Consider the following 25,209-nt stretch of genomic DNA (forward strand, 5'->3'; position numbering starts at 1 on the left):
GTTTTAAGTTGTCTCTTGGAAGGACACTTACATAGAATCCTGCTGCAGTGATATGAAGGGCTACTGGCTCACTGGTCAGTAGGCCAGACATGGCCTCTAAAGTAAACAATGTGGATCGTCCAGAAAGCTGGGACACAATGGGTCAGCAGTGAAAGGGGGCCTGCAATGTGAACAAAATGTGACAAAGAGTGTATTCTGTTGGCTACATATCAGAGATTGCTTTCAAGAAAAACTGTAAGAAAAGACCATATTGAAAAGTGCACATACAATTGACCAAGTTTGCGTTGCAAGTAAAACATAGGAATTATTTTTAGTAGAACGCTTAAATATCACTGGTTTTCAGTCAGTTTCGACTAGCAAGAAAAACATGCTATTTTTAGTACTGGAATGTTTGCATATCATCATATAGAGGCCAGTTATGGATTGCAGACCATCCAGGAGGCCCTAGAAGATTACTGGTGCCCATCCCATCCATGGCAGAGGATAACTAAAAGCAGAGCACGTGCTGAGCTAGCAAATTGTTGACCACAAACATCATTGAAGAATAACTGAAAAAGCAATATCAGCTGGATACAATAGGAAATATAACACACCACTTTAGCTAACATACTCTACATAATATAACAAGCCTAGGCTAACTCAAATGCATACACAAACTCAAAAACTAAGCATGTAATTCAAGTATAAAATTAAAGTCGTACATGTTAATTTCATGTAAAACAAAATCAAGAAATATTGCTGGAAGTCCCCAAAATTTGTGGGTGGAGGGCAGAGTGGAAGACTAGGCCTCCCTCAGGCATTGATTATCCTTGGTAGGGTCCCTCTAGAAGCTAGATCTTGGTAACATTACTGAAGATCTATAGGGTCCAAACCACACCTCATGAAGTTTAATGGAGGAAGTCCTGACTGCATTGCATCCCTCAAGCTTCATTAGTGAGCACACCTTGAATGATCACTAATAGCAAAATTTGAAAATGATCACTGATAGTGTAAAGGACGTATCATGATGGCTTTTAATGGTGAAGCGCAGAGGGGTGTGCCTTTTTTAGACACCTGCAGGGTGCAACGTGAAATCATTCAACCTGATACTTCTCTGAGTTCGAGCTTTATTTTCAGATAGTACAGCTCGGAAACTGTGAGCTAAGTATGCCTTGTTTAGCCTCTTTCCAGCCAGCATAATACTGAGCCTGCGCCCCTGATGACTTTTAAACATGGCTGAAAGCAGCTACAAATATTTTCGTGCGGGCACTGCTGTTCTGCGCCTCCTGCCATTCTAGGTCATTAGTGTGCCTCTGTTAACCAAGGGTAGTTTGTTGCTTCAGATAATTGCCAAGCATCTGCTGAACTGTTTTTCAAAGTTGCAGAGATGGATCGAAGCATTAACTGAAGTCCACCCTCTTAAAGCACTGAATGCCAAATATCTCCTCCATACAGAATTTCAAGAGAGAATAGCCCTCACTAACAGAAAATGGAAAGAAAAAAAGTGACATGATGCCAGCATTCCCGATTATTAAGCACACAAGTTGCAATACTTTCAATGGAACAGCGTGTAACATACAGTGATGCTGCGGAAATGGAAAACTCTTCAGACAAACATTACCTCCTGTGTGTCACTCAGTGCCTGGCAGGGATGCTGGTAGGAATAAAGTTAGGGTGCTGGTAACGACAGTGAGTAGTACCTAAAGGACAAAGTAGACCATGGCACTTGTAGGCGTGAGTGTCCCTGCACACCACATGACCAGCCCGGAGTATGTGTAGTACCGGTTGTACAAATATCACGGTGTCTTACGTACCCAGGCAGTTCTGAAAAGGCTAGTTAGTTGTTCAGCAGGCCTTTTATTTGTTTTGTGAAAGTCCTCAACCCTCTCTGCATATTTGCTTCACTGGATGCAAAATCACAGATCGCTCATGCTTTCCATTTGTTTACCCAGCCACATAAACTTCCTCTTCTTTGAGTTGGTCAAACATAGTTCTCGTTTGTTGGTTATAGGTACATAACTGTGTCACTCAGTGTTATAAGTGGAGAAGCATGTGCAGGCGGCAGTGGACTGATGTGGGAGCTTGTCAACATGTCAGGATGTATTGCGGCTTGCAGCACTGCAAGATGCTTTGCAGCATTTAGGATTTAACAAGGGGCCTTGCAAAGTTTAAACCTCACCATAGAAGTCAGGAGGCTTCGCCCATCTCATAGGAAGATAACATTTCCTAACTTTACCCTCCATTACCTAAGGAAAACTTTAGCATGCTCTGTCCCTCTTATGCTGAGGACTTGCAGCCATGGATTATTCCATCCACTGTGGGTGGGAAGCAGCTATCAGGTAAGGCTGGGGACAGGGCCAGACATGAGGATTATATGAGCGTTTGGGTGTATTGGAGTCTTCAGGGTTGGGCAGGCCACTTGTGGTAAGGGGAACAAGCATTGGCATAGCCAAATGCTCCCGCCTTCTGGACCTTATAAAGCTGTTAAATATGAAACATATTATCCAGAACACAATACCTTTATTTTTTATGTGTGTTGGTGGTGTCTTTTGCTTTAGGCATCGAATGGCCAACTTCTAACTTGCACTGCCACTGTAACTGCAGATTAAGCTAAAAATACCATATTGATCAAGAAAACACCTACACGTGATGGACACTGGTAAACACAGCGAGACATGAGACACGAAATATGGATAATGAGTGGTGTCAGTGGGGTCACACATCCATGTAAGTAGCAAGGAAAAGCATAGATATATACACAAGCTAAGTGCTGTGAAGCCTGCTTGTTACACAATGGCAGCACTGCAAAGAAGGCTCTAACCTTTTGTGACAGTACGGTGTAAGTGGGTGGTAGCATAAAAGTTGCAAAAGGGCCAGAATGTACTCTGAAAAGAAAGGTGCAAAATCGGAATGATGCACATTGTAAGCTTTTGTAAGGAATAGTTTGTTGTCATGAAAAGTGACAAAGGTAACCTTCCAACACGGCTTCTCTCATTTTAAATTCACCTTTATAAAGTAACGCTGAGTAAAGTGAACAGAGAGAGCAAGTTTACAAACACCAAATGCTGATGTTTTGGTGCTATACAGGGGCCCTGTTGCTATCTAGTTCAAGACAGTTTATTAGATCAAGTCTGGGCAGCACATGTGCTGCTCTATGAGGCATGTTGTATTCGAGTATAGACTTGAAGCTCTGCCCACTCTCTGCCCATATTTTTCATTGGTTTGTGTCATTGTCCTTTGTAAATGCTGGCTTCTGATTCATTAATAGGCTTGTTAGTACCACCTTGTCTTCATTTGTAACATCCCATGAGGACCGACCCTTTTACTACTGTTGTTACAAGGTATGTCTTATTTAGGCTTTATTTCTAGAGATAATGTTGGTTCTGTTGAGATAGGAATTGCTTTCTCAGTAATTGAATACAGAACTAAATAAGTGTCTGGTTTAATGGGGTGACCCAGTGCCCCTCAGAACCTGGGTATGAATTTTTAGAGATAATGTTGGTTCAGTCGGGATAGGAATTGCTTTCTCAATAATTGGATACAGAGCAATTTATACAAAAAAATACAACTTATTCCAATAATTGTAGCAATCACAATTGGTAGACAAAAGCACTTTTTGCACCTTGTCACCACAGCACTTGCACCGTTTTGTCATTTTTAGGGCTCACGACTGCGTTGCAGTGCGCAGCTGTTGAAAATGGCAATGTATGTGTACATAAGCGGCGTTCATTTGTGTTCACTGTACCCCTTGTTGTAAGCAGAACGAATAATTACGAAACACTGACTGTGTTATCCCGCCAGCATAAGACCCATGCACATATGTACACGACAGCTATTTTAGGCACCATGGCCTCTCTGACCGTTTGCTAAACCCCCGGCACCCCTCCCCGCGCGCACTGCTCATGCATCAGCCACGAGACCCTCTCCCTCTGCGTGACCCTGCTCTAGAAATAGCACTCCTGCTTGACCCCACACCCCCCCATTTCCTCCCAGGAACACCCTTCCCCTCAGCTGACAACCCCCCCCCCCCCCCCGGCTGCACTTGACCTCTCGACCCGGACCCAAGTCCTAAGACCAAGCCTCGTGGATGTACATCCCCCTTTTCCCTGCCCAGCATAACAAAACCGTGATACACCAACCGAAGTGTCCGACCTTATCACCTGACCAACCTTTGACCTGATCATCCCCTCCTGCCCTCGTGCCCTGTAGGAATGTCCAGCTGAGAGGTCACAATCTCTTGTTACATTCAGGAGGGGAGGATGACATCTGAGCGACTGGTATGGGAATAGGCCTGAAGCTGGGATTCCAAGCATGCCTTTTCCCACTTCAAAGCGTCTTTATTGTAATAAGGAATGTTTGTGCATCATAAACATGTGTATAAAAGACGAAGCCTCAGAGAACTTGTTAGAGCACCTCCTGAAGACACTATGCGAGTGTCCGAAATGACAGGCTCTCCTCATGAGAAATAAAACTCTATTCTTGTCTTCCTGCTTCCAGCGCCCGTCTCTTTATTTGGTAATTGTTTAAGATGGGAACTAAGAGGCGTCCTGCGCCAGCAGCCTGGGCATCAGGTGTGTTATGGGCTGACTTTTCCTCAATTGGCGCCCCAAAGCGGGGTCCATCAGCGACATAAGGTCCGGTAAGAGAGGTCCAGACGATGGGGTGAACATCTAAACGATTGGAGTATACCTGCCTTGAGAGGGCCCTCGTCGGGCTGCCGATTGAATGAACTTCACCGATTCTGAACGGACCTCTCTCAAGTGACCTACTGTCCTGACTGGAATCCCACAGGAATGCTGCGGTAAAAACATGGAGAAAGAGAACGATGGGGCGCTGGAGAAAGGAAGGCGAAGAATTGCCCACATGGTCCGGTCCGGGTAAGGTTAAGTAGGACGTCTTTACGTCCGATTGGTAGGATGGCTTTATCCATCTGATTGATTGATTGATTGTTTTGAAATCAGTATTTAAAATACTGGTATTATTCATTGATTGGTTCATTTAGCCTCGGTTGCTACTTGAAGTATTGGTTCTCTTGGAGACATTCACTGTTTGCAAACAGCGACGAATAGGAACGTTCCTCTCTCTTTGCAAATAGTGAAGGATAGGTAATGCAGACTTTTGTCCCCCGTTGTAATCCGTCATGCCTATTTTTCTCCCCACTGATTGATTGGTTGCTCTGTTGCTCTTTGAGACATTCGCTGTCTACAAACGGGGAAGAATAGGAATATTCTGTCTCCCTTTGCAGATAGTGAAGGGTAGGTAATGCAGACTTTTGTCCCCGTTGTAATCCGTCATGCCTATCTTTCTCCCCATTGATTGTTTGTTATCGGTTTTTATCGATTATTGCTCTTTGAGATATTCCCTGTCTACAAACGGGGAAGAATAGGAATATTCTGCCTCCCTTTGCAGATAGTGAAGGATAGGTAATGCAGACTTTTGTCCCCGTTGTAATCTGTCATGCCTGTTTTTCTCCCCACTGATTGATTGATTGTCTGAACATTTATTGTTCAAGGAATAGTTCTTTTGAGGCATTCTCTGTTTGCAAATAACGTGGAATAGAAATGTTCTGTCTAGTCTTTGCAAGTAAGGAAGGGTAGGTAATGCGGACCTTTGTCCCCCGTTGTAATCTGTCATGCCTATCTACTCCCCACTGATTGGTAAACCAGTTCCACCCGGACCATTTATTGGAGGTAGGTCATCTGGCTCGGCCAGGAGGGTACCCCTAATACAAAAGGACAAATATAAAAATGCGGATTAGCCGCTGTATCGTGTTAGCAAATAAAAGAAAAATATATATATATAAAAATCGTTAGGGAAAAGAAAAGGAATAGAGTGAAATCAGTAGGCAGCTGATGAGATCTCTTTTCAACCCCGCTGAAATGGAAACATAGGGAACAACCCCTCAGGAAATATGAAACTGGTGAGGAAAGCCGAACTCAACGCTATCACTTCGACACAGCTTGGCTCCACCACCCACCCCGCCCAATTAACGACAAACCTTAGGCGAATAATAGAAAATATACAACACTATAGCGAAGTAACAGGTGAACACGTTTTATTTTTTTTAACAAAAAACATTCAAAGCAACTATTTACATGACAAACGGCTGCATCGACAAACGAAACCCACAATGCATTTCGCCGTCTGCCTGACGCCGTTCCAGTCCTTCCTTCCCCAAAGTAGCAATGTTGGGCTACTTTCTAGTAGTTTTTGGGCGTTTTAAAGTCTACAAAAACCGTCAGGGGCGGTGGGGTGGAAGGACCACTACGCGAATAGCCCGAAGGCGGCGCCACACGCCAAGGCCTGTCCCCCGGATGAACCAAGGGACCCGTTCCTGTGGCCAGGGCGAAGAAGCGTCCGGCCGCCATCGGCTGTGGGCCCGGCCCGAAGCGTGCCAGGCGTCCCCACTTCTTCAATAATGGCTGCGACAACACTGGGGGGGGGGGGAAATGTCTTGCACATGCCTCCGACCCCCCCCTCGTCCTCATCGCCTGGTCCGGCCATAACAAATGTCAAGCAAGACGCCGTGGGGTGCACCGGGAGGGAGAGGCGGCGCGAACGAGCCTCTCCCACCTCCCCAGGTGAAGGCTCCCCAGCTACACCCCCAACGCTCCTCGCACCCGGAAAAGGGTTCGTCCACTGTGGCGATGCTGCGACGCCTCGCCCGACAGGTTGGAGCCCGTCTGCTCATTTGACCCCGCGATTGCCGGTAGCTGCCGAACTCTCAAAATGGCGGTCGACCTTGCAAGAGCGGGCCCAGCATGAAGGAATGGCCTGGTTGCTTGTTGACTCCACCATCATAAAAGTTCTCCTTGACCTTGAAGATTCTATAGGAGCCGCGGGAGTCCCCGACCCCCGCAGATACCCCCGATGGGGAATGACTGCCATGATTGCCCGCGGAACGATGAAAATATAGCCGCAGGACGTCGGCGCTCCCATGCTGACGCCAGCCTCAATTTGAATGACTAAAATCCTGCAGACTACAGTTCGGATCAGTTCCGGTGAAAACCCAGTATGACCCGGTAGGAAACAATTGTTGCCTCCCTCCCCCTTTTGACAGATGGTTCATACTGCCGATCCTTTCTGTTGTCCTTTAACGGAACTTTTTGGACTGCCGAAAGAGGCTCTGGGCCAACCACGAGTTGGTAGAGGTTTTGACTATGCCTGGATCTGACTGGCTGCACCCAAAATGGCGCTGGTACAAATGAAACTTTCAACTCCTTGTTGTACCCAGATTGCTCAACCTTGGTGTCATGATATATGCATACAGGTTTTAAAACAATGAATTGATATGGGATGGGTACTGATTGTGTGTTCGGACAATGAATTAAAGTGAGATGGGTGCTGGTTGAACATTCGGACAATGAATTGTTGTTAAGTTTGGCGCATCATGACTATTGAAAGTTCGAATTTCAACACTTATGATACTCGCTCACACTGAAGTTTCGATATGATTTTATTGCACTTGTCGCACTTTTTTCAATGACCACCGACTCCATTAGGTTTTGCACTGATAAGTACCCCCACATGTACAGTTTTGGCCGGCCCACAGGGTTGTAGGCCCATATTTATGCACCGACATTTTTTATTAAAGATTTTTGGAGAAAAACGTACGTAGTTGTCACGTGTGAATTGGTAAGTCTCGAATAACTGACCACTGTTTCCGATATAACTGAATTACAGGTGAAATGGCTCAGCCCGATTAGTTAAGGGTTAAAAAGTATAGTACGCAGAAATATTGCAAATATGAATGGTCCAGGTTTTTGTTGTATGTACTTTGCACATTTTGTACAGCCTAAAGCAACCGCTAAAAGACCCTGGAATTCAGCCTATACTTAATATGCTACCTGTATCAGGAAAATTGTGCTAAAAATACCCCTAAGTCGCCCCGAAGGAGTGCCACCTGGCCTCCCTACATACGATCCGTAATACCACACTTGGGTGACCTATGCTATCCATCGGCTTCCGATAATCATCTCTCCTACACTAAAAGGTCCATCTGGGCTTAAATGCCGAGTTGGCAAGGACTGCGTTCCGTGGAGATAGGCCGAGTATGTAGTAAGTAAAAGCCTTTTCGGGTTTATGCGCGCTGATGTGTTTTTAAATGCTGCCCCCGCCCCCCTTCTTTTTCCCTCTTTCTGCAGGTCACATTGGAACGTCGATTAAAATACGAAAAAGAAAATGGTGATCTAACGGACGAAGAGACGGGAAAAAGGCGTTCGATTGTGGTGCCTACGCACCCCGAATAATACAACCAAAAATAATGTGCACTCATGATTAAGCACTCTACACTTAACTAAATAGGGAAAGGTTTAAAGAATATTCTGAGGTGAGGTTTACTCTAGTACCCTCCGCTTGGAGGACTAGGAATGTTGTCAGTGTTTGGAAATTACTACATCCTTTCCGCACCCTCATGGACCGGAAACTCAAAGCTGCCCTATTGTTCCCCCAACTGACACCCACTGTTGCCTCAGCCTGGAAACACATTAGCCCGACCAGGTTAGTTCTTGACCGGTTGCCAAAGGCGTAAGTGTGTAAAACCACAAAGACCAGTAAAGGCAGCCGACAATAAAAGGGAAGAAAAGGGTAATAAGAGCTTAGGATGCTAAGGATGCGCAGCATACAGGAAGAGATCATTATGGCCAATAACGGTTATATGTCTTGTCTTGGATTTTTGGTATATAATACATGTACTGTCTCCCTCACCTGAGTATGTGTGTACGTAATGTATGGAGCTACGTCATCCCTCTGCCTGTGTTTCCGTATTACTTAACCCCTGTTGTTCTGTGTTGTGCGCGCACTGAATGACCCATTATTGTACACGTCTCTCTCTCTCTCTCTCTCTCTTTCTCTCTCCATGTCATACGTGTACCGAATGGACCATTTAGAGTGCGGTCTCTCTCTCTCTCTCTCTCTCTCTCTCTCTCTCTCTCTTCCTCTCTCTTCCTCTCTCTTCCTCTCTCTTCCTCTCTTCCTCTCTCTTCCTCTCTCTTCCTCTCTCTCTCTCTCCAAAAGCCCCCTGTTCCCTCTTTCCTTGTATGGTGACGTTGTGCCCCCGGCACAAAACCTAATTGGGTCTCCTCGAACACAAAGGTGTTCGGCAAAATTGACAGGAACTAAAAACGATTGTGACTTGCCATATTACTACCTCTCCTTTCTGCAAAACGATAGAACCCGAGTTGGTAATGAAGGAAAGGACAGGTAGGACGACTGATGTCCCCTAATCTGGCTTTTTATAGGGGGACTATAACGTCAATGGCCTTCTGTTTTTCAGTTCGCTAGAAATACAATTCCCAATGCACAGATTACCTCACACCTCTGCACTTAAGTGCGGATGTCCAAAGTGCCCCCCCGCTTCTCCCGATTGACCCCAGCTCCCTGTCCAAAGCGTCCCCGTTTCCCCCGATTAACCCCAGCTTCATGTCAGCTACCCTCGAAGCGTAATTGATGACCTTGATTAACGGTCGCTCCCCAAGAAAAGCATGTTTAACATCTGCCCCCTCTCCCTTCTTCATGACGATAACGCCCCTGCTTGCAAGAGTTAGCCGACCCCAAAGGGAAATGTAAGATTGTCGGTACTTGGGTTAAAAAAGAAAAAAGGGCGAGTCTCTACATAAGGACTCGATTCTGAGTTTGATATAATACACTGTGTATAAAGGTCCAATTTCTCTCCACATACGTCACGAATGAACGCCAAACAGGTTTATGAATTCAATGGTAATGCCCTCCTACATACTCCATAAGTGATGACTTCTGACTGTGACCGATGAACTTATCTCCCACCTACATAGGATTGGGGACGGAATTGAGATGTATAAATGTCTTCTCCTGCCAGTTTTTCTAAAAACTTGTTTTGTACCCATTCAAAGATACAATCACCGGAGGAGAGGAGCTGGACGTGACGCACAGCCTGGCCACAGATCATGAAGCACGTGCGACCGCGACCAAAGGTGGAGCCACCGAGCAACGAGACGCGGGACGAGGCACCACTCTCAAACTCGGCAGATGAAGGAATAAAGGGCCGCCTTGAAGCCCTCAATTTGCTGACCCACTCGTGCCTGAAGTCCCCGTCCCTTTTTGAGCCCGACTGATGGGCCTGCCTGCTCGTCATCTTTTGCTCCTTTTGGTCCCTTGATGTGCTCAAAGATCTGATCCCACTCCGCCCTCTCTTCCCTTGATTATTCAACAACATCACACTTTTCGCATAACTTTTGACTATAGAATGAGGTTTTGCCACGGAAAAAGAAAGACACGCAGGTGCCCAGCATGAGGCACCCCTAAGAAAATCAGTTAAGAAACAGGACTGTGATCTAACAGCAGAGGACTGATCGCACCCTGCAACGTGTAAGGATGAATCCGAGCTGGACCTATAGCTCCACCGCCGGTGCTCAACAGCGCCAACAAAAGAAGACGGACTCTGTTAAAAAAGACATTGTGACGAAAACCCCCCTTCCTGAACTTTCTACTCACCCCCTTGACCAAATTGCTTGTATCAACTTGAACTCCTCCCTCAGCCATTTTGTATTGCTTTCTAAAATGTTTCATCGATCACTCATGCATTTAGTTTTCCAAAGGTCTCTTATAGCACTGACAAGACCCGAAGGTATCAGAGCTCTTTCTACTGTATTTTGATGTCAGCGGAGAGAAAGTCAGAACATGATTTTATAATGTGTCTGAACGTTTTTCTTGATTAACCCCGACTAAAGTATAATATCGATCTCTAGACTTGTATGAAGAACCCAACAAATGTAAATTAACATGTATTGCATTCTGCCTATCGTATCGACTATATAGAATTGAACTTGCTTATGTAAAAAAGCGGCGACTGTTGAAAATGGCAATGTATGTGTACATAAGCGGCGTTCATTTGTGTTCACTGTACCCCTTGTTGTAAGCAGAACAAATAATTACGAAACACTGACTGTGTTATCCCCCCAGCATAAGACCCATGCACATATGTACACGACAGCTATTTTAGGCACCATGGCCTCTCTGACCGTTTGCTAAACCCCCGGCACCCCTCCCCGCGCACACTGCTCATGCATCAGCCACGAGACCCTCTCCCTATGCGTGACCCTGCTCTAGAAATAGCACTCCTGCTTGACCCACACCCCCCCATTTCCTCCCAGGAACACCCTTCCCCTCAGCTGACAACCCCCCCCCCCCCCCGGCTGCACTTGACCTCTCGACCCGGACCCAAGTCCTAAGACCAAGCCTCGTGGATGTACATCCCCCTTTTCCCTGCCCAGCATAACAAAACCGTGATACACCAACCGAAGTGTCCGACCTTATCACCTGACCAACCTTTGACCTGATCATCCCCTCCTGCCCTCGTGCCCTGTAGGAATGTCCAGCTGAGAGGTCACAATCTCTTGTTACATTCAGGAGGGGAGGATGACATCTGAGCGACTGGTATGGGAATAGGCCTGAAGCTGGGATTCCAAGCAATGCTTTTCCCACTTCAAAGCGTCTTTATTGTAATAAGGAATGTTTGTGCATCATAAACATGTGTATAAAAGACGAAGCCTCAGAGAACTTGTTAGAGCACCTCCTGAAGACACTATGCGAGTGTCCGAAATGACAGGCTCTCCTCATGAGAAATAAAACTCTATTCTTGTCTTCCTGCTTCCAGCGCCCGTCTCTTTATTTGGTAATTGTTCAAGATGGGAACTAAGAGGCGTCCTGCGCCAGCAGCCTGGGCATCAGGTGGGTTATGGGCTGACTTTTCCTCACAGCGAGAGCCCTTTTGTGTGGGGTTCTGAAAGCTGCTCACACGCTCGTGCGTGTGAGCAGCTTTCCGCGGCTGCCATTGGCTTTCTCGTGCTTTTAAATAAAAAAGCCAGCACGCAGTTGGGCAAAGGCAGGAGCATGTCCCGCCTTTACTTCGCCCATTCCTGTCAGTGGCCAGCACGCCAAGCGTTCGCTGCCGCGCTCCCTAGCCCCCGCTCCTCTATGGTGCGCGTGCACCACTGGTTGGCTTCGACGTTAAATCCCGGGCAAGCCAGCCGTGCTGATGCCGTATCCCTTCCCTGGGTTGCATCTCCCTGCTGAATTTAATTAAGAGCAACAAAGACTTGATTTTTTACAATTCTTTAATAAAGTTAAAATTTTTAAATCATTTAAAATTTCACAAACCAGCACGGGCTCGTAGCGCACCATATATACAAGTAGAAGGGGCGCCTTGTCACGTAAAGAGGCGCGCGCACAAATAAACACACCCAGGCATTCATGGAAAAAAAACACACAGCTTGCAGATAAACTGTGCATTTAGACTCGCTACATGCAAACACACTGGAGGCAAGTCACGCACGCCTTCAGTGCCGGAGCCTTGCACGCGCTTGAGGCGCATCCGTGACGTAACAAAACTTGAGCCACACCTCACACCCTGCAAAGTATCGGGAGGGGCCCCCTCCGGACTCAGTCAAGAGGTTTTAGGCCAGGGTCTGTTAGGGGGAGGCGGAGGGCTATGTTATGCCACTGAGGTGCACAGACATGTCCAGAACACAACAGATGCTCGTACCTGGTACCTATAGGACAGTAAGCCTAGGACAGCAAGGGCAGAGCTGGAGACCAGACTTCTCCCAGACTGGCCTTTTAATTCCTATTTCTTCAGGTAACAGGAGTAACTGTTATCCACTGACCCAGCAGGCGTGAAGCACTTTACACGTCCTGATTCCATATTATGGTATAACTCTCGAACTAGCACATTTTTGTGTGCTGGAAATGGTTAGCAGAACGTAGGTGGGTAAAAGTGCATTAATTAACCATGTTACCTGTTGCCTATGGACAGCTGAGACCATCGCAGCCTGGGTCAAGTAGCTCCCTGCTTGTCGCAATCAGTCAGACTAGTAGGCACTGTGTTGGGGTCTCGCTTGACAGAAGTGCACCTGTTTGCGCTCCCCTTTTACCAAGTAGCATGGAAATATGTGTAGCATGCTGAGATGTCTCCCACATCACACTGGTGAAGGATCAATACATACATAGCTGACAAGTTTTCAGACTGTTTGTATGCTATATCTATGGTTTCAGTTATGGGTGACATTCTAATGTGAAATGACACACTTCCAGTAACAATTGCGAGTGTTTAAGCCACTCCTCTGTGAATTGTGCTTTTGCATACAGACATATCCCACAGAACATACGATTCAAACAAGCCAGACCTACTCGCGTTGCCAATGCTGGTTAGCAGTTCAAATCCCTCTGTAACATAACTGGTGCTCATGTAAAGCGCTCTGATACCTTCGGGTCTAGTTCGCACTATATAAAACTCCACAAAAACAAAAAAAAAAACGAAGCAATCCGTGAGTAAAAACAATGATTTTAATGTGATTAAACATAATTTAAATTGTTTCAGTTCTGAAAGTATTAAATATTGGTAAGATCTCATACATCCTTCCTCTTCTACGCTATTTTTACTTTCTCCATTAATTCACTGTTCTGTCTACACCCCCACCCCCAACTCCCCGTCCTGTAAATACAGTATTTCCTTTTCTTGAATTTGGTGGTAATTTGATAGCCGCTGGTGTATGGTAATTACAGTTACACATGTGACAAATATGTGCGCTCTGCTAAGAGGTTACAGTTTGAATGAACATGTGATCAAATAATGTTATGACCCAGTCCAACCCCTAATGAGAGGTAGTTGGTATCGCAATAGTTCATGTGACAGAGATGAAGCTGTGTCCAAAGAGTGTTGGGGGCACATACACAGCCTCTGAATAGCCTGCTGTGCTCTTTTACTTGTGTTATTTGGTCTGGATTGCCCCATCTTACATATCCTACCAACCTTGTAGCTTCCTCTGCCACAAACTGCAACTCAGGATAACCTTATGCACAGAGTAATCCATCCATTCATTCATCCACCCACTCATTCATCTTAGTAAATATGTCCATTCACTCACTAACTCATATATAACCATCCATAGATAGTCTCCTCTACTTGCGCTCTTGTCCATCCATGCACTCATTAAATTATTCATCCATTAATTTTCGCATACTTAGTAATCACTCCATACATTCACCAGTCTGGGATCAGTGCGTTCTTCTAATAATCCACTAATCTACCCAGGTAGCACTCATTTATATTCACTCGCTTGTCCATGCAGTCAGCCACCCTTTCATTCATTCATGCACTCGTATACTCGTACCTCATTTACTCTTGCAAATACTCAACTATCTATTCAACCATCCTACCATGAATGACTTGCTCATATATACATCTATGCACACCCAATAATAGATTCTCACAGCCGTTCACACATTCCCCCAAAGGCACTCACAAGCGCAAACTCGCTTATCTATAAATCCTTTGATTAAAAAGGCAGACTTATATCCTTTACTATCGCTTAAATTGTCATTTTGTAAATCTCTGCCGTCGCCCTTATTTGGGCTTGTTTTGAAGAGCTTAATGTTTAGTCAAAGATCTGTTGCTCCAGCTAGGATGTCCTGTTCAGGTACAACATGAGCAAGCGGAATATGCACCCCTCAATCATAGTCCTTATCGGGCTTTGAGAGCAAGCAATGGAGAGCTGTGTGAACAGAGAAAAAGCAGCGCACATCACTCACAACCATCCTTCCCTCGAAGAGGGACAGTCTGCCCACTCGAGCCCCCGCTTGACAGCTTTTCAGAAAGCTACAAGTGTACTCCTACTTCCGATGTAAAGCTGGATAGGAGGAGCGAATTAATTATCAGAACAGCATCCCAGCTAAGCAGATCAAACATAAACAAGCTTTTGCAAAGCAATAGGTCTTGCGTTTGCGAGAGTTTATGCTATTAGTAATGACAATGCCTTTATTTATGTTTTAAAACCCAAAACATAAAAAAGGCATTGTCATTTACAATGCCAATAGCTCAAACTCACGTAAATGCGAGACCTATTGCATTGCAAATGCTTGTTGTGTTTGGGACAGCCTTACAGTGTGACCTATACACTGCAAAATGTAAACAAGCAACATAAAAAGTGTTTTTCGCGTGCATTATATCCCATGATTGATTCATGATTTGTGTGTTCCTTTTCTCTTTTCTCTACCAATTGTGATTGCTACATTTATTGGAATAAGTTGTATTTTTTGTATTAATTGTTCTGTATTCAATTACTGAGAAAGCTATTCCTATCCCGAAAGAACCAACATTATCTCTAAAAATTCATATTCCGGTTCTGAGGGGCACTGGGCCACCCCATTATACCAGACACTTATTTAGTCTATAAGCACTATTTTCTTTAACCCTTTGGGCCGGCTGGAATTCCCCCACGGTGCGGGCGAATTCTACGCATGCGCAAATCGGACGGCCCCCGGCCGTCCGATGCACACGCCCGCCGTCCGACGCATGCAAGGGGTTAATGAGTTTCTCCCACTGCTGGCACGGCATGCTTTCCTGCAACATTCAGCGCACCATGCACGCTTTCACTTTCCAAGCAGCAAGGGACAATGGTGGCCGCTTCTTTCAAGTGAAATAGGTTTCACATTTAGAAGAGTTTGTGCTATTGGCATTGTAAATAACAATGCCTTTTATTTATATCTTAATTATCAAAACAGATACATAAAAGGCATTGTCCTTTCAATGACAATAGCTTAAACTCTTGCAAATGCGAGACCGATTGCAATGCAAATGCATGTTTTTGCTTAAGCGCCAGAGACACAACAGTTACAGCAAATGTAGCTTGATATGTACAACAAATAATCTGGGAGGTTGCCAACTCGGTTCCAGTCTCTATTTGAAGTTCTAGAGCCAGTTATTCAGGGCAGGTCATGCCATGTTTACACAACAACAAAACACACACTTGCAAGTGTTACAGATCTGTACAGCTAGTCGTATGTATCGAAACATTAGTGTGTGTGCAAAAGAAAGGGTTTTTAGCTTCAGGATAGTAGCAGGGCGCTCTGCTTAAAGTGGATGCAAATTTGTATAATGCAAAAGTAGTGGTGTGGTGCAACTAGGTGAGGGGAAAAAGCCCTATATCGCCTCAGAAGTGTGTGAGCAAAAACCAACACACTGCTCAATTTACAAGAAAATACCCTATGCACACAACAGAGCAAGATAATATGGTTGTGTCAAAGTTGACACACATACATTTGAAGAACAAAGCTAACAGAAACAACACAGGGTTTTCCTGTACAGTGAATCAACAGTTGAATCTTTTAATTTTCTCAAAAACCAGCCAGCCGACACGTGTTTCGTCGCATTAGGAATAGTGTTTCCGCTACTCCTCCGGGCTGTAGCGGAGCAAAGCAACAGATAGGAAGTTGCTCAGCCGGTGTTACTTCCGACCCGGCGGGCCCCGTGACTATGAAGGTGGTTTCCAGGTAAAATGATGCCGAAGGATGTACTCCGTTGTGAGAATCCAGATATAATGTGAAGCTCTCTTTGGTTCAGGGGTTTTTTGATCGGCGATTTAAAATAATGAATCAGCTACAGTAATGGACGCGAGTATCGTCTTGTCATGGCTGTAAGCCACGCAGAGTAGGTGAAGCAGCAGTCCGGGAGCAGATAATCCCTCGTGCACTTGCCGATTGTGATCAGTGGTGATATCGGTAGTTCCTCTCACGGGTCGCCATGTCCAGGTAGTGAACTAGTGAGTACATCCGACGAAACACATGTCGGCTGGATGGTTTTTGAGAAAATTAAAAGATTCAACTGTTGACTCACTGTACAGGAAACCCCTGTGTTGTTTCTGTTAGCTCTGTTCTTCAAATGCAGTGCCGGTCCTAGGCCTTCTGAGGCCCCGTGCGAAAGGGAAGATGTGAGGCCCCTCTAATTGCATATTGTGTCGCAAGAAGTGACATCACAGAAATAGGCATTCAATTATGACAGCATATTTATCGGTTAAATAAATGCGGAAATATAGTAATTTCAGCTTCATTTTTCCACAAAACCAGAAATAAATATGGATAAATATAGATAAAATTGGCAACAAATAAATGTGGATAAATACAGAGAAATGGCAAAAAAAATACCATAAAACCGGGAGCCCTATTCAAAATGTACCACATCATACTGGAGAAAAACACATCTCACACCAAAACCCCCAAACTAAAGCTCCTAGGCTCACTAGGTTACTATGTTATTGGGTTTCTGCAGTGATTTGCCATGGAAATCTATATGTTCACAACAAATTAATTGGTTAGAATGTATGGCAAATCACCAACATACTCAAGCACCATGTGGCACACACTCATCTTTTTCCTCACCCACCAAAAGCTACAAGCAAAGAGGTGTATTTATGACATTAGTGGCCTTGGGACACCTGCTTAGCACTCATCATGTTCCACAGACAACTCTTATCTACTTCATCTGCAAAGGATACACCATTCAAAACATCCAGTTGGTATATCATGCTAATAAATCTATACATCATGAGCCTGCACTCTTTATGTCTAGGGGCAATGTGGTGCGTGCGTTTCTGCAGGACACCGGGTATGTCCCCGAATACCCCCCTCAAACTGGTTTCCTGCATTCCATCACCTCTTGCCTAGGCACGAGAAGTCAGATACATTGACCCCTGGTCCCTGCCCCCCCCCCCCCCCCCACGCGCTCACTCTGTGCAAGAAAAAGAGCAAAGAGGAGCATATGGCAGCCTAAAATACTGTCGGCCATTTTAGTCTTTTTTCTGTCTGTGGGGTGAGCCTTTCCCTAGTTCTAGCCCAAACTCATCACTTAGGAGGTCCTAGCGACTTGCAGACATAAATGCAGAAGACAGCACATTGCTTTTCTACTCTGCGTAGGAGAGCTCGCACTTCACTAGGTGCAACGTATTTTACCTAACCCCCTAGTAGAATTTACGGTCAAAAATGGCTCCTACTGAATCTGGTTGATGAAATCTGAATGTTTTTGACATCCACTAAAATGTTACGATGTAGATTTCAGCTGATTTCATCCGCAGGAACTCATTGCCCATGTCTAAAGGCATGCATATTTATTTTTGTATTTATTTTTTATCTAGAGAATTTCTTCGGGCAATAGTTTAATAAAGTCTAAAAAACATACTAGACGCAGTAAGCACCAGTTGAAACTGGTTCACTGGAATTTCCAATAGTGATTGCATGTGGCGAGGGCCAGGGGCAGTCTGTCACTGCTGGTTTCACTTCCCACACCGCCGAGGTGGCAGGCACTGACTTTGTAGTGAGCTACCCCCATGTTCCCACCCACAGCCGGACCGGGCATGAGCAGAGAGATAACACAAGGAAGCATCTACTAGATTATATAAGGGGAGGGAGACAGGCAGGAGGAAGTAGACGCAGGAAGTGATGTCATGTGCCAGCCAAGAAGTCAGAATAGGGCCAACCGGAGGGACCCATATATTGTGAGCAGTGACAGCTTCAAGGTTGTTGTGCCTCAGTTTGGGGAACAGGTGGGCACCTCCTAGCGACACCCACAAACGGATTAAAAACATACTCAAAACAAGATGCACCAACATAAGAGAAATATTGAAGCAAGATACCGCGATATAAGGTAAATATCTCATAAAGACGCACCGACACGAGGCAGGGAGAGCTGAAAGATGAAGACTGTGCCTCGCCAGCGACTATGGCATCTGGGAGTCTGGAGAAAGGCTGTCTTTTTATGAGACACACACGCCACGAGCCATGCGACTTTCTTATTAATTTTGAAATGAAGAATCAGCAATTAGATAATGGGACCCGGTACAGGATGATGAATAAATAATCGGCAATGAGTAAATGCCTGCAGTGATGCACGAAGAAACGCAGCAAGGATTTCAGGGCTTAATGTAGAAACTTATGACAACGATGGACCAGGAGTCTCTCTAGTATGCAAATTTCATCATCAGGTGTATATATAATAATATAGCAGGAGCCGAGGTCTCACTTCTTACCTTAAGACGTAACGTTCACCAACTTATGCCAACCGACAACCACGAACGGGGCCCGTCCCGAACCGACTCCCGACTCCACCCTCCTCCTGGCCAGGGAGCGCGCGTACGGGGTGCATGCTGCGTCACAGTTCTGTTAACTACTGCAAAGCGGGGGCTGGCCAAAATGATGTCAAGGGCCGTCATTGGTAGCGCTTTCGCGCGCTACCAGATTGACGGCCCTGGCACCCACATAATTAACGGCCTGGCCTGGCGCCCGCGCACTGCGCACGGCACCACCACTAAGGCACCACCACCACCACTAAGCTAGGTGGTCACTAAGCTAGGTGGTGGGGTGCGTGCACGGTGATTGACGGACTGCCTGCCCTTACTGTAATGTAACTGTTTTTAGTTATTGCCTCAGCTGCGCGAGTGCGCGCAGCGCTTTTTAACCTAATTTCATGACGGGCCGCGGGGCGGCAGGGGCCGGCCGGCGGTGGGCCCCCTGTTCTGCGATCTACTGTGGGGCCAGCGGCGAGGCCCCCAGGAGCGTGAGGCCCTGGGCAGCTGCCCATACCGCCCATGCCTAGGACCGGCCCTGTTCAAATGTATGTGTGTCAACTTTGACACAACCATATTATCTTGCTCTGTTGTGTGCATAGGGTATTTTCAGGTATCGAAACAGATGTGAGTGCATGGTAATTGGTTTCCATGGCAAATATAGTTTTAAGGCATAAAAAAGAACAAATTTGTCCTTTAGAGCCATCATGTAAGTTTTTCTACCATGAACAACAATAAATTAGCGACAAGTAGTCTGGCGGGAAAGGAGAGGGTTAAATAGTTTGTAGGATACCCAAAAAGAGAATTTACTTAAAAGAAAAGGCCACACACTATTTAACGCACCTTGTCATTTTGTAAAGTTTATGTGAAAAATGTATTTGTAGTGCTCCTCATATACATAAAAGGTACTGTTTGGTTACCATTCGGGTTGATGCATTTTTTTTGGCCAAAATAACTACATTCTATGACAATCTTTATATTTTTTTGCATTCCTTGATCATTTTTTTTTTGCCTTTTTGAGTGCACAGCATTAGCTCCTGCCCATAAATGAAGGTCCTCTACAAACTTGTTCCCACTGCCGATACAACTTTGCCCTTCATCTGAAACAGCTAAATTGTCATGAAGCAATTAGACCCGTACTGACCGGGAGCTGACTCAACATAAAGAAGTTGCTGACATGAATTGCGGCAATAATAGAAAAGTAAATACAAGCATTTTTAAAAAAAACATAACTTTCAAATTTGAAAGCCAAAAGGCATAAAACCCGCAAAGGAAGAAAGAAAATTAACTCGTTATATAAATTAAATAAACGTACAAGGGACTTGAGGAAAGCATTGTATATACTGCCATCCAGTAGCTTGCAAATTCAAAGTGTTTCTCGCAATAGCAAAGTCCCCCTGAAATATGTATAAGTTAAAAAAAATCTGTAGTAAAACCAGATCAAGCGTCGCAATCGTGAAGCATACCGAAAAGTAACTACAAGCACTTTTTAAAAGCGTAACTCTGAAATGTAAGAGGCATAAAACCCGCAACAGAAGAAAGTAAATTAATTTGTTACAAGAAAAAAAATACATGTTCATTGAGGAAAGCTTTAAACATACTGCCACCTACTGGCTTGCAAAAACAAAGTACTTCTAGTAATAGCAAAGTACACAATAATAAGTTTGAGATGAAAAATATGCGTACTAAAACCAGATAAAGTGCAGCGAGCACCATGTTGAGGATGAAAACAAAACACGACCACTGATGAAATGGACAAAATGTGCACTAAAAGCAAATGCAACCCAGCGATAGTGAATCTTGCGCTTTGTTGAGAATGAAAACAAACCATGACCACTGATGGGAAGTGCTCGTACCAATTTAAAATAAGCCAGAGCATGAAGTAAATATGAACACTGCTCACTACACGAGCATGGGCAGGTCAACAAAAAAGAGTGCTCCAAAAGCATGAAGAGTAAGTGTTAGAAATGGGATTTCTGGTTGGCTAAGGCTTGCGCCAAAGCCAGGCAGAAACCACCATTCCTACGTCAGGGCAAGGAAGTCACCCACCAAGACAACCCCTGCTCACCTTCTTGGTAGCTTGGCACGAGCAGTCAGGCTTATCTCAGAGGCGATGTGTAAAGCATTTGCGCACGCTCCCACCAGCAACAACATCCAAGGCCCCCCACAAAAGGAATTCCACACAAGGTATATGTAAAAATATCCTTTGTATTACAAAACACATTGGATAGAAACACACACTTTACAATGTGCCAACAGGCACGGGCAGAATTTACAGAGGATTATGTACAGGACAGGGCCACAGGGACCACTGTCAGGAATATGCACTTGTAGAACATAGAATAATCACTTTAGCACCAAAATAGAAAACAGAGCACACAACCAGTAACTACTGGTAACAGGTAAGTACCACCTATGCAACCCTAACCCCTTTAGGAGACTGTCACACAGGGAACCAGGGCCTCACTAGGAACACCTGTACTAGGAAGAACAACCACATAAGTATCACTATACATTTAGGGGTATAGGCATAAGAACATTACACATGATGCATCACAACATTCAGAGGTGTAGGGAAAAACACATGACACATAGAACACATTCAGCGGTGTAGATAAAACACATGATGCATAAAACACATTCATCGGTGTAGGAAAGCAACTTTGTACATGATGCATAACAACACATTCAGAGGTACCAGAACACAGGGAGCGCAAAACATACAACACATAGTACATTTCCTAGCACCCTAAGAAGCACATAACTCACAACAAAGTCCAGGTTGCGCCACTGCGCCGAAAACCTAAACGTAGCAACTGCCCACTACTTGCTGGGCAGCTGAGGGACAGAACAGGGCCTAAATGCTGCAGCTGGCACTAAGTGCTGCGCAGCTGGGGAAGGCCAAGTAGGGCGAAGGAGTGCGACTCACTCCTGAGTCCAAAAGAACATGTGTCCCTAGGAAGGAAAACCTAAATGGTGCAGCTGCCCACTACTTGCAGGGCAGCTGGAAAGGATCACTGCGACAGGGCTCTCACTAGCCCTTTGGACAAAAGACTGCGCCATAGGTTGGAGCCCTCTGGCTCTAGAACTCCATGATGCACTCACAGGCTGTCATAATGAACATGTGTGTTTGAGCCCTCTGGCTCTATGAATAAACTGGGGCCTCAGAGCCACGGGCTCTAAACACAAGACTGCCCCCGGGAGCCTCGTGGGCTCTAAAAAAAGGCTGCCAACGTGGGGGAGCGACCCGCTGCCAACTGGGGCCGCTCCACCCCGTGAAATGCCCCCTGTGATCGTTGGAGTCCCCTCTCTGGGGACTAGGACCGACAATGGTGCCGGAGTCCCTAGTGGACTCTGAGGACATGTAATGCGGCAACACGGGGGAGTCACGCTCGGGGGACTCGAAGAACAATGCCCAGCTAAAAGGTGGAGCCTCTCAGGCTCTAAACAAAATGCCCCCAGGGCGTAGGAGCGGCCCGCTGACATCCGGGGCCGCTCTGAGAAGGGCAAGGGGCACCACTCGGGTGCCGGAGGGACCCCCACTGGGGCCCCTTCACTTGGATTGGCCCATCGCTAGGGCCAGCCCGCCACTGCGGGCCCGCGGTGCACCATGGCCTCCCCCCGCTCCAGCCGTCCCAGCTTACCGGCTCTCGGCGGGGGAAGGCTTCTTTCTTGGGCGGCGTTAGCGCTCGGCGGGGCTCTCTCCTCATGGGAGCCCCGCTCTTCACCCGGTGCCCCATCTCGGGACCAGGACTTCAGTGTTGAGCCGCAAGGCTCCGGGTTAACTTCTTTTCGGGGGCTCCCTCCTGGAAATGGGAGCCCCGCAGCATTCAGCGGGTGTCTCTGGCAGCCCCGGGGTTCTCCTCCGCTCACGGGAGCCCTGGGCGGCCATCGTTCCTGCCGGTCTCTCTCCTGTTTTCCGGCCAGCGCGCGGGGCTTCCCCCTTGTTCTGGAAGCCCCGCAGTATCATGGCCGCACTTCCTCTTCCGTCCTGTGGCCCCACCCACAACCAGGCGGGCCGCGGGTAGCGGCAAAGCGGTGATTCTCGGGCGCAACAATGAAGGGTGGGCACCCTCGAATTAAAGTATAAATAAAAAGTAAGGCGTAGGGTGGGCACCTGCACCCCAATAAATAAATAAACGGGATGGCACCCGTAAATTAAAAATAACGAGAATTGGGCACAATGCAGGGTAGGCACCTGCTAATATCAAATTAAGAGGGGTAGGCTCCCTCAGCAACAGGGCAGTTTAGGAAAGGGCGCTTCCCAGGCGCCAGGGGGCACAGAGAACAGCAAGCCCCTAAGGGAGGACCCTTAAAGAAATAAAAGGGCCCGCACCAACCAAGTCCATCAGCAATCCAGGGGCTGGGCGGGGCCCAGGGAGCCAAGACTTCCCCTGGGCCCCAGCAGCAGCCGCCCCTGGTAGATTTGAGTTGGGAACAAAACATTTTACAAGAGGTCACAGCCTCTTTTCATACACAAAAATCCCGTTGTCTAAAGGTGCAGGGTGGGGGGAAAACCAGGCGCAGCTGGTTTGTGAGCACTCTTGATGGGCTCAGCCCCTCTCACTATTCTCTGGCCAGGCTAGGGTCATTAGACACACCACAGGGAGTGGAGCCAGCATTGTGTGGGGAAAGCCCAGCCCTATTCAGGTCCCAGGTGCACTCCTCCCCAGCCATCAGCATGTTAATCTCAACACTCACCATCGGGGCAGACCCATCATGACTCATGGAGCCTCGCTCATCAGCCAGCTCCAGCCAATCACAAGCCAGCACATTCACTGCACAGGCACACCAACTTCTAGAAAGGGCACTTCCACACTAGACACATGAATGCTGCACACATCATTGCGCAGCATTTAATCACAGGAGTCCGCACATACCAAACTCGCATCTGCAATCCCCACGCATCAGGAACTACCAGGGACACACACATTCCCCATGCATTCCCATGGGAGGGCAGGCCAATCTCACACACGCACTCAGGGAGCGCACGCACTTTACACTGCGCCACAGTGTCAAAGTGCGCAAAGACCAGAAATCACTATAATTATTTAATAATACCAGGCAAAAAGTTCAGGGGTGAACCTGCCAGAAGGGCCAAGTCCAACAGTAAGCATAAGTAACAGAGGCATTCCGTATGGGAGGTTATAAAGGTGGAAAAGGAGGGACTAGTAAGCCATTTCAACAATCAAAAGCTACAATTTATGAAGGACAGTAAGGGGAGCCAATAGAAACAAGCATCTGCAATGCAGGAGGTCTCACATTAGCGAGAGTTTAAGCTATTGACATTGTAAATGACAATGCCTTTTATTTATGTTTTAAAAATCAAAACATAAATAAAAGGCATTGCCATTTACAATGTCAATCGCTCAAGCTTGATAAATGCGAGACCTCCTGCATTGCAGATGCATGTTTAATAGTAATGCTGCTAACAGGGGAGCTGGGGTTAGCTGCTGGGGTTAGCTGCTGGGGTTGTTGCTTTAGAAAGTAAGGATGCCAGGTTGGGGTTTGCTTGAAATATTAAGAAGTCCCGACCACTCAAGCTAGGGGACTTGACACATTTCCCATGTGCCTATGCTTAGGACTGAAGAAGTCGTCATCGCCTCACTAACAACTGTAATTGATATTGTAATGGGATTTATATATATGTTTAGAAAATGATTCACGCAATAGCCGCTACGTGGCGATAACAGGTAAACAGATAAGATAGCGGTCCCCTCAATGGTTCCCAGGACACATACCCTCGTAAACAATTAGGAAATTATCCGTTGTTATGTATTCATAATGTGAAATTGTGACATTTATATTATCTTTTTTTATTTATTTTCTTTTTATTGAGCAGGATATACAATGAAAATACTCACTAATGTAGACACTAAATAAGACCTTGCAAGAGAAAGAAGATAAAACAGGAATGAAAGTTAGAAAACAATGCATCTAACGCAGCAAATAGTACAGACAATTCCCAAGTTCCTCTATTAAAGTTTAAACCCCTCTGGGTTTCTCAATTTGATTTCAATATATATCACTGCCATAGCTCCTAATAACAGTATTGTTTATCAGAATTTTCAGAATAAACCTAGGACCTACAGTGCATCAATACTAGTAATGCACAATCAAGCTATTTGTGTTATAAATGATCGACAGTGGACGCCATTGTCCCAGGCTGCTTAGAAAGTGAAAGGGCGCATGGCACGCTGAATGTTGCAGGAAAGCATGTCGTGCCTGCAGTAGGAGAAACTATTTAAAGAAAATAGTGCTTACAGACTAAAAAGACTCACCCTGTAACAACCGAAGTAAAAGGGGCCAGTCTTCATGGGAGGTTCAAAATGAAGACAAGGTGATACTAAGGAGGGACTAA

At 45.9% G+C, this 25,209-nt stretch overlaps 1 protein-coding gene and 1 long non-coding RNA gene across 19 annotated transcripts in view; one reads left to right on the plus strand and one right to left on the minus strand.

Moving 5' to 3' along the window:
* LOC144828501 (uncharacterized) overlaps positions 1-19,002 on the minus strand; it is a 2,902,672-nt gene extending 2,883,670 nt beyond the window's left edge. For 4 of the 17 annotated variants that reach the window (XR_013610467.1, XR_013610468.1, XR_013610456.1 and 1 more), the window contains exon 1: positions 18,813-19,001. This is a non-coding gene — a long non-coding RNA (uncharacterized LOC144828501). Of the gene's footprint in view, positions 1-18,812 lie in introns of all 17 variants that reach the window. The other 13 variants (XR_013610466.1, XR_013610460.1, XR_013610459.1 and 10 more) reach the window with 6 other exon arrangements.
* Positions 1-25,209, plus strand: part of LOC144828499 (CMP-N-acetylneuraminate-beta-galactosamide-alpha-2,3-sialyltransferase 1-like) — a 381,835-nt gene that overhangs the window by 281,415 nt on the left and 75,211 nt on the right. The window lies entirely within an intron of this gene.

The sequence above is a fragment of the Lissotriton helveticus genome, chromosome 4_1, assembly GCF_964261635.1.
Source record: "Lissotriton helveticus chromosome 4_1, aLisHel1.1, whole genome shotgun sequence".
Classification (NCBI taxonomy): Eukaryota; Metazoa; Chordata; class Amphibia; order Caudata; family Salamandridae; genus Lissotriton; species Lissotriton helveticus.